Source organism: Ceratotherium simum, chromosome 32 (genome assembly GCF_057802395.1).
Source record: "Ceratotherium simum simum isolate JZ-2026a chromosome 32, ASM5780239v1, whole genome shotgun sequence".
NCBI lineage: Eukaryota > Metazoa > Chordata > Mammalia > Perissodactyla > Rhinocerotidae > Ceratotherium > Ceratotherium simum.
The window spans coordinates 29,449,739-29,459,508 of record NC_141931.1 but is presented as its reverse complement, the minus strand read 5'-3'; positions in this window follow the sequence as shown (position 1 = coordinate 29,459,508).

The following is a 9,770-nucleotide window of genomic DNA, read 5'->3' as shown; positions in this document are numbered from 1 at the left end:
GGAACAGAATGAGAAAGGTGAGGAAATGTGAAGAGACTCTAAAGTACTTATAGGACACCATAACCATAAAGTGGACTAATATACTCATTATCTGAATCCCAGAAGGAGAAAAGAGAGAAAGTGACAGAGATTATTTGAAGAAATAATGAACAAAAACTCCCCAAACTTGATGTAAGACATGAATAATCAACAAATCTGAAAAATTCAAAGAATTACCAGTAGGATAAACTCAAAGATGTCTGTACCCACATACATGGTGTTCAAACTGTTGAAAAACAAAGAGAAGAGACTATCTGGAAGCAGAAAAGGAAATAAGACTCATCAGGTACAAGGGATCCTGGGTAAAACTGTCAACAGATTTCTCATCAGAAACCTTGGAGGACATAAGGAAGTGAGATGATGTATTTAAAGTGCTAAAACAAAAAAATAACCTGTCAATCAAGAATTCTATATCACACAAAAATGTCCTTATAAATGAGAGATTAATTAAGACAATCTCAGGTAAACAAAAGCTGACAGAATTTATTGCCATTAGAACTGCCCTACAAGAAATGTAAAAGGAGTCATTCAGGTTCAATGAAAGGACACTAGACAGTAACTCAAGCCATCTGAAGATATAAAGACCTCCATTAAAGGTAAATATATGGGCAAATATAAAATCATGTACTTTTATAATTTTGGTTTATAACTCTACTTTTACATTTCCACAAGATTTAGAAGATGAATGAATAAAAATAATTATGCCTCTATGTTAATATGTACACAATGTATGAAGATGAAATTAGTGACACCAATAACATAAATTGGGAGGGGAAACAGAGCTTTATAGGGGCAGATTTTTTGTATGGCACTGAAGTTAATTTGGTATCAACTCATAATAGATTGTTATAACTTTACGATGTTATCTGTAATCTCCATGGTAACAACAAAGAAAATAACAAGAGAATATACAGAATTAAAAATGAGAGGGACATCAAAACATGTCATCTAAACAAAAATCATTTAAACACCAAGGAATGTAGTAATGGAGGAAATAAGGGACTTATCATTTAAAAAAACAAAAATGTAAGTCTTTGCCTATCATTAATTTCTTTAAATGTAAATAAACTCCCTCAAACAAAATGTATAGGTGGCAGAATGGATTTAAAAAGAACAAGATCAAGTATATCTTCTCTATAATTGACTCACTTTGAATCTAAGGGCACAAAGTTTGAAAGAGAAAGATGATAAAAGATATTTCATGTATATGGTAATCAAAAGAGAGCTGGCATGGCTATATCAATAACAGATTAAAAAATTTTAAGATAAAAATGGTGATAAGAGACAAAAAGAATATTATATATTGATAAAAATCTCTGTCCCCCAAGAATATAGAACAATTACGAACCTATATGTACCAAAAGCCAGAGCTCCAAATTACATGAAACCCACATTAACAGAATGGAAGGGAGAAATGAACACCATTACAAAACTAGTTGGAAACTTCAATGCCCCACTTCCAATAATGAATAAACCAGCAGACAGAAAATCAATAGAGAAGTGGAAAAGAGAGTACTATGAACAATTGTATGCCAACAAATGGAGAAATCCTGATGAAATGGAAAATTCCTGGAAAAACATAACTTAAAAAGAATGAATCAGGAAGACATATGAAACCTGAGTAGACCCATAACTTTTAAGGAGATTGAATCAGTAAGCAAAACCCTCCCAACAAAGAAAAGCCCAGGACCAGATTGTTTCACTAGTGAATTCCACCAAGCATTTAAAGAATGAACTATAACCATTCTTAACTCTTTCAGAAAATTGAAGAGCAGAGAACACTTCCTAACTCATTCTATGAGGTCAGCATTACCTTGATACAAAGACAGATAAAGATCCTATGAGAAAATAAACTAAAAACTAATATCCCATATGGTTTGAGAATTCAAAATTCTCAAAACAACTCTAGAAACTGAATCCAGCATCATACTAAAAGTTTTACAAAATGACAAAGTGGGATTCACTCCTGGAAAGCAAGGATTGTTCAGCATACAAAAATTAGTAAGTGCAATACACCACGTTAACAGGTTGAAGAAAAAACCACTTGTTCATCTCAGTTGATGTGGAAAAAGCGCTCAACAAAACTTAATACCCTTTCATGAGAAAAAAACACTCAGCAAGCTAGAAAATGAAAGAATCTTCCTCAACACAATTAAGCCCATAGATGAAAAACCCACAGCTAACACTATACTTGATGGCGAAAGACTGAAAGAGTTTCCCCTTAAGATCAACAATATGAAAAAAAAGAAAGTTTGAGTTACAGCCATTAGACAAGAAAAAGAAATAATATACTTCCAAAATGGGTAAGAAGAAGTAATATCTCTGTTCCAAGATGACATGATCTGATATGTAGAAAACCTTAAAGATCAAACAACAAAATGTTGGAACTAATATACAATATCAGAAAAGGTGCAAGATACAAAATCAACACAGAAAAATCAATTACATTTCTATACGCTAACAATGAAAACTCTGAGAAGGAAATTAAAAAAAAATCCATTTATTAGAGACCGAAAAAGAATGAAATACTTAGGAATAACTTAACCGAGGAGGCAAAAGAATTATATAATCAAAATTACAAAGTTACATAAGGAAATTAAAGATAACACAAATATACAAAAAGAAAATCATGTTCATAAGTGAAAGACAATATTAGGGTGGGAATACTAAGTAAAGTGATTTATACATTCAAAATATTCTTTATATATATCCCAACAGCCAGGTATAGCTCCTTTCTTCTCACAATGGCTCTCCTGCACCCACTTGTAATGACCCTATTAAGAGCCACCAGGTTAGACATTCCAAGGATCATTCACCATCAGTGAGGAGGCTGTCCAGAATACAGTGGCCCCAGTGACTACCTCAAATTGGGGATGATCAGGATTTGCCCCATGACCTCAATTATAGAGACCACAAATTGATGACACTGAGATCAAGAATATACTAGTTGGAGTTCCACAGACTGACCCTCCCTTGTGCCCTCTCTGATTTTGGATGTTATCTGAATTTAAACTGTTGAATTTTCTTCATTATTCAGTCCTCTAATTATTCACACTCCCTGCCATCTGTCCCGCTGAAGTCATTCATTCAAATGGCAGGTTTCCTGTAGAATTCTGTTAAATTTTAATATCCAAACAAACTCAAGGGGAATTATAGTTTGTCTAGCAGCAGTTTGGGGTTTCCTGTTTCTTCTTTTTAAGGAATTCAACATCCCCCCCTATTCAATGGCCATTTTTCTTACTTTTACTCCATTCACACTGCATTCTGAGTGTTAGTATCTGAATAAACATAAGAAAGAAGCACTGGTTGGGATGAGGTCCTCATGTGAGGAACACTATATTTATTATCATTTAGATATACATATTAAATATGTCTGGATTAATATTAAAATTATTTCCACCTTTCTCTACTTTTCACTGACACGTATCATGGTCCATTTTCCGTGCTTTGGGAATGGATGGTGGTGTTCTTTTAATTAATTTCCGAAAAGAAAAAAAGATCAATGTTTCTATTCTCTTTATCTTCTGTGGAATTATAGTGTGAGTAGAGCAGATTTGCTCCTCATTAACAATAGTGATAAGTGGGTTTCCAACATTAAATATACACAAAATGATATTTTAGGACTTCCTTATAAATAATGAATATCAGTTAACTATGTGCAGGGGTTAGAATAGAATAACATTAGGTACAATTTCTAGTTGAATAGAAGAGGTTGAATTTCTGATTATAGCTTTGATAAAGATGAAGAAATAAGTTTAGTTTCATGAACCATAACCTCTGAAAGAGAACAGATGTGGCTGTGGGGGAACTAGTGGGAAGCTGGTCTGCCATTCTCGTTGTCAGTGCCAAGGTTGGAGATACAGGCTGTACCAACTAAGCAAAGCCCTGACCCCCTTGACCCCTACACTCCAGTGTTATGGAACCGTGTTGTGTTCTGAATTGGTAAGATTTGGACCTCATCCCAAATGATGCATCCTTCCTATGGTTATTCAGAATGTAATACACAGAATGCAATGTGTCTGGAGCAAAGGTTAGAACAGGGAATCTTCAGACAAGAGCCCATTGCATTAGGGATGTTAAATTCCCTAGAAAGAGAGAAGCATGTGACTATTCTTCTAAGGCTGACGTCATTGTGGCCCTACTGTCTTACCCACTTCTCTGAACACTCCCTTCATTGTCTTTATAATGTTTATATGTTTATAAAATTTATAATTCCTTCCAGGATATGTTGATATCATCCTTGTTCCTATAGACGACTCAAACTTCTCAGTGTTCTGCTGTCCTCAACTGTTGAGAGTTTCTACTTGCACCTACACTGCATGAGGTAACTACTCCGATGTTTACTTCTTAGAACTGCTTCATCTCTGAAATCTTAATTTTAATACATTCTACTCTGATCCATTCTCTTACCCTGTGGTTTCTACTACAACTGCATCCAACAAGTTATTGATTCATGAAGAGTCATAATCACTGTTCTTTTTCTCCTTTTCATCTTTTCAGTTCCCATAGAAGTTTACATATTCAAATTAGATTAAGAAAGCAATTAAATTGAAGTTAAATCAGACTCCATTCATTCTGTCTACATTTCTCCTTTAAACAGATTTGCTTCTGGATGAAGACCCCTGGTTCTTTCTCATCTTAGTCTGCCCTTGTAACAATCATACAGGGTGAGAATCAAGACATGGGTAACCCAAGTGAGATGAGAACATACACCAGTGCCTGCCAAGTGTGGACTGCTCAAAGCAGTTTCCTTTGTGTTAAAAAATTATGCTTTTTCCATTTTCCAAGCCACATTGCAAGACCATTAGCAGCTACCTATGAATAAGTAAAAACACGGACCTCAGGTAGGTCTCTCTTCAGGGCATCTTGAAAGGGACAAATGGACAGCATTCAACCCTGCAAACTGAGCAGAGCCCTCTGTTCAGTCTTGGTCAGGGATGTGCTAGAAACAGGTAGAATGCCATCGCTAACCTGTGAGCTCCATTCTGTGTAATGTTGTTGCCAAACAGAAACAGAAGTTCCTTTTTCCACTGCATAGGATGTCCAATTACTGGAATGCCAGGATTGTGGCACCGAAACAGGTATATTATCGAAAGGAAACTAGATGAGGACATGGGAGTTAAAACTCAAAACCACCTCCTGAAAGGGAAAACTTAGGGGTTTTTATCTGGGGTTTTAGGTTGGGGAGTGGGAGCATGTGCTGGGGTTTTGGGTAGGGGTGGAGGAGCTTGTGGCCTTGCTGGTTGATGCCTTCCCACCAGCCTGTGTTTGGCCTTGAAAACTGAATTACTTTTCCCTTGACTATTTGGACTTTCCTGGCTGGTTTTCACCTTCAGCATGCGTTTGGCCATGTGAGACTGAATGTTGTTGTCGGACTTTGAGTTCCTGAGGAAAACAGCTGACTCATATACTAAGGAGAGACAGAAAGACCTGGTTAGTTCTAAACAACAGTTGATTATACTGAGTATGCCCAGCTGCTGTTAACAAAGCTTATCTCAAAGATTTCACTCTAGGGAATATTTTAACTCCTTCCTTCTCAGTTTTAATCCCCACTGTCTTATGCTCATTCTTCCATATCAGGGTTGGTGGTGAAGACCACTCCAGCTACTTCCTGCTGTAAAGGGACAAAGATCAGGGTAAGAGGAATGAAACTGTTCTACCTTTATATTAAAATATTTTGGGGTACCTGGTGGGGAAAGCAAGATATGCTTTGCATGACTAAAATTTTAGTACTCTGATCAATGGCTTTGGAACAACCCTGAAGCCCACTTTTTATAATTACATAGGTGACCACAAAGATTAGGAAAATACATAGCCAAAATTTTAGTATCCCCTCCATAATAGACTTCAGTCCTTGAGGAATCCAGGAGAAGAGGCTTGCAAACCAACCAAGGTTATTGCCTAGAACCTCAGGTTAAATCTGATGTAGCCAAGTAGGCTTCTGTCTAATAGTCCAACACGTATGGTAACAACCTAGGAGTCATTCAATACTTATCTTTAGGAGACCATCTTCTTAACAGCAACTTGTGGTCTGTTAGGGGTTTGTTTGTCCATTCTGTGTTTCCTCCTGGTCTTTTGGATCATCTTTAGAAAATAAGAAGGGTCTCCAAAAGTTAGGCCTGTATTGTGTAAGCAAGTACCCAGGTATTTAATAAGAAGTGTTTACAACAACAGGCATGAAGATTGTTCAAACATGGGCTATCATGGTGTTCTCGCTTAAGTTTACACCAAGCTGTCCAGCTTCAGTTTTCAGGGCTTCAGGAAAAAGAGTGGCCCAAGTTCTCAATGATTCCAAATGAAAAAGATGGAAAAAATTTAAAACATTATCTTGGACCAGTTATCTGAGGAAACTAGATGAACTCAAGATCCAGTCCAGTTTATAGATAGAAAACAAAAAGCTCAAAGATAAATAACAGAACCAGCATCGAACTTTGACAAAAGTATAGTATACTTTCTATTGAAACATAATTTTTCTCTCTAAACTCATCCTCATTTTTGACAAAAATAGCCAAACTAAGACTCATTTGGTTTGCAAAATAAGTCTAGTTTCAATAAACTTGGCCCAATTATTTACATAAGTACAACAAGAATAGCTGTTGATCATATAGGCTCTTTTAAATCTGCTTTGCTGGAACTTTTTATGAGTCTCAGATTGAACTTTAAAGACATCACATGGTCAAGAAAGCCAAGCCAAAGACTTGTCATCAGACTCTGCTAGCAATTCCTATAGATTTGGGTGAATTCCTCTCTTCTGAAAGTCCCCAAAGTACCCTGAGGTTTTTGCACCTGCTCTGGAAATGACCTTCTTTATTCACCTGGTAACATTGCTGGGAACCCTATAAGCAAGGTACAAGGCCACTATTTCCAAGTGGCTTTATTTGTTCCATAAAGTCAATCCTTGTTCCTCAAAGCTATATGGCCATATCTGAGTCTATGCATGTTTCCCTCATATGACATTCCAATAAGAGCCTTGGTAATATAACCAATGTTTCCAATTGTGTCCTGAAAGTCTGTATACAAAGAAAATAAAATTTATCTTTTAAGTAAAGAAGGTATAAAAATAGAGATATTTTTATTTATTTAGTTAAGAATAATAAATTTGTCTTAAAGTACTAGGAAAGAAAAAAGGAAAGAAAGCATGGAACAAATTCTGAATGTGAAAAGTATGTGACAGAAGGTTTGTGGAAGTAAAACTCTGAGGAATTTTATGCATGGTTAAGTTGGCTAAGATTGAAATGAATTTAGTTAAGTAAGTTTCAATATTAGAAGTAAGCTTGTATAAAACTAGAATTTCGCTTTCTCTCTCTTAAACAGATAATTGTCTTGAACTTTTGGTCTGCTCTTGATAAAGAGGTTATAAAAGATTTTTCTTTCTTTGAGTAAGTCTACCTAAAAGACAAAAAAATCTACGTTTAGTAAAATAATTTCCCATGTTCAAAAAGACTGAGTTCTCTCCATTAAGGCTTTTTTTTTTTTGGAATGTTTCTGTTGTCACTTTGATTATAATTAAGCATTGTTTCCTATTTGAGCAAGTGTTTTAAAACCTTTTGATATTTTTGACAGACTTCCTCCTGAATTAAAGTATTTCTCATGACTTCAAAAGGAAATTTGAGAATTTCCAATGGGCAAAGAACTTCTCAAAAATTTGTTCTTTCATTCTATAAAGAGAACAATATTAAATTAATTAGGCTTATTGGTGTGGAGTGGGGACCTGACAGGCTGTGCAGTCCAAATGTCACAAAGGCAGGAGATGGTAGAGGCTGTATGGGAGTAGGGATGGAAGGAAGAAGGGAGGAGATAGGATATGAGGCACTGTTGTTGCCCTGGGAAGAATTTAAGGACATATTTATGAAGTTTGAATTATGGTGTTTGATGAAATTCATAACACATGGAATTTGAAGTAAAATCCACTTCACACACTATTGTGTCAAAGGGGTTCTGTCTGAATAACAAAATGTGTCATGAATGTGGCCTCAAGGTGAGTGAAGGAAAAGCTGATGCTCTTATGGAAATCACTCATTCCACTGCATTATTTTTTATTTTAAAATCACCCAATACTATTGTTAAACCCTTAGAATCCACTGGGGCTCCTGCTTTTAGAGGATGAATCAGCAGTTTCCACAGATTGTGAAACTCCTGGCTAGGTGCATAGTACACAGAATTGTAAAGAGAAAATTATTAACTTATATTGCTGATTTGGTAGGATAAACCAGGTCAAAAAACTGTATCTCAAATTGGTTTAAGCACCACAGAATTGTGTTACTCCCATAACAAGAAGTCCAGAGGAAGGGCCAGCTCTGGGTCAGCCACGGGCAGTCCAGATCTTCTTTGATATTCTCTTGGCTCTTCTTTCTTCTGTATATCGCCATCATCCTTGTGCTGGATGAAGACAATCCAGCAGTTGCAGACATAACATCTCAACAGGACATATCCAGTCAAAGAAGAGTGGCCATCTGTGTAAGAAGTGCGGGAAACTCTCTTAGAAGCCCCCCAGAACAGCTCCTGTCATGTGTCATTGGCGAGGGTTCAGTTACAGTCCTCTTCTCAAGGTGATTACGTGTCAACATGTCAAGGGCAATGGAGTTAACATGAGTGAATTAAACAAACCATTTGGAGTACAACGGGTGTTGGGAAGGCAAACACCTCTACTACTGAAATCATAGTGAGAACCTGATGGTCATTAGGTTAGATGTTTCAGATCTTGACCACACTTAAAACTGTTTGGTGAGCCTTTAAAACAAAGGGATACCTAGGCTCTACTGCAGTTAAATGAATGAGACATCTCAGCTCCGGATAAAAGTGTCCACATGAAAAAAAGCAGAGCCATTGTCTTTGTTTTGGAAACATTTGTTTTGTATGATTGGTACAAGGAAAGAATAAGAGGTGAAAAAGCCAAGAGGCCTCACCCAGCAGCAAATATGTTTAAAGGAGAAATGTAGAGAGATTGAGTCTGATTTAATTTCAGTTTAACGTATTGCTTAAACTAATTTGAATATGTAAACTTCTATGGGAACCAAAAGAATGAAAAGGGGATAAAGAGATTCAGTGAATACAATTCATGATGAATCAAGAACCTGGTGGCTTGAGGTGTAGTATTCACCATAGAGTAAGAGAATTGATTGGAGTGGAATGTGGTATTGTTAAGATTTCAGAGACGAAGGAGTTCTAAGGAGTAAGCATGAGAGTGGTTACCTCATGTAGGCTAGGTAGGTGTAGAAACTCTCAGGAGTTAAGGAAGTCAAAACATTGAGAAGCTTGAGTTGTCTACATGGACAAGGATAATGTCAACATATGCTGGGAAGGAATTATGAACAAAGACCATGAAGAGAGGGTACTGAGAATTGGGTAATATAATAGGTTCAAGATGACATCAGCCTTAAAAGAACAGTTAGGTGCTTCTCTCTTTCTAAGGAATTTAAGATCCCCGATGCAGTGGGCTATTGTCTAAACGTTCCCTGTTCTAACCTTTGCTCCAGTCACACTGCATTCTTAGTATCAGATTCCAATCCAATGGTCAGTTTTCCGTTCTCATCTTACTTGTCCTATTACTAGCATTTGACTCTTCTCTTTGAAACATTTCCTTCATTTGTCTTGAAGAAAGAATCATTTCCCTCTTTCCCACGTACCTCACTACCCCTCCATCTCAGCCTCCTCTGCTCTTCCTCCACTTTTTAAAGAACTTCTGAATGATGGGATCCCTCATGGGTCTTCTCTTCTCTGTCCACACTCAC